Below are 955 nucleotides of genomic sequence, written 5' to 3'. Positions count from 1 at the left end.
GATAAACATTTTAAAATACTCTTAGTGATAGTAACTCCAAATTTAGGATAGTTGTTACCTCTGCTGAAAAAGAAGGATAATGATAGAGTACACAGAAGCCTTTAGCCAAATCTGTATTTCCCCCAAAGTGGATTGGAAAAAAAATATGGCAAAAAGTAAATGTTTGACAAAAACTGGTGGGAAAGATGAGTTTGTAATATTATTTTCTATATCATATATACTTGAAATATTTCATTTAAAAATACAAATGTTCTTTTAATGGTGGAATTACAGGATTTTTTTCTTTGTGCAGAAATTTCTTTTTTTTTTCCTTTTTCCATGTTAAAATTCCATCCATACTTTGATATTTAATTCAAGTCTCACTACCTTATTGAGAATTTCTATGACAATCTTGTCAGTCCATACTATGCTCTCCCTTTTCTAAACCACAATAGGTCTATAAAGTTCTCTTGTATTCTATGATGATTTTATCAAAATGACTTTTGTTCTCAGTATGTTGAAGCCACATTTTAGGTACTGAGAAGGGGTAGGAAAAAAAAATAAAGTTCTCTTGTATACTATGTTTGTATGACCAGAATTCTTTCATGTTGTTTAAATATATATTGCATTGCAGTAATATTTGGCTTTATTGTACACAAACCTTGTTTCTCCAATTATATTGTAAGAACCTTAAGAGCAGAGATAATGTCTTGAACTTTTAAAATCCTTCCCCAGTGCCCAGCAGAGTCTAACCAGACATTTATTAAAAGAAAAGTGGTGTATAAACCAATAATTATTACTCTTGCTACAAAGCCTTTATCTAGAAAGTTGAAAATACTAGTTGGAGCTACATTTGCTTTTATTTTCCCAGAGAGAGAGTAGTAATGAGCTGTGAAATGACCAAAACTCAGGCAGCAGAAGGGAAAAAAAGAAATAGCGGGTTTGTATATTACACATTCTGGATAATCAGTTCTTG

General features: G+C 31.0%; 1 non-coding gene across 1 annotated transcript; it reads left to right on the top strand.

The window, feature by feature from the left end:
• The first annotated feature begins 453 nt into the window (after window positions 1–453).
• Window positions 454–525, top strand: LOC122237517. Its single transcript, XR_006216119.1, has one exon. It is a non-coding gene; the product is annotated as a small nucleolar RNA SNORD59 (small nucleolar RNA).
• The last annotated feature ends 430 nt before the right edge of the window (window positions 526–955 follow it).

This window comes from Panthera tigris, chromosome A3 (assembly GCF_018350195.1).
Source record: "Panthera tigris isolate Pti1 chromosome A3, P.tigris_Pti1_mat1.1, whole genome shotgun sequence".
Classification (NCBI taxonomy): Eukaryota; Metazoa; Chordata; class Mammalia; order Carnivora; family Felidae; genus Panthera; species Panthera tigris.
This window is presented reverse-complemented; position numbering and strand designations above follow the sequence as displayed.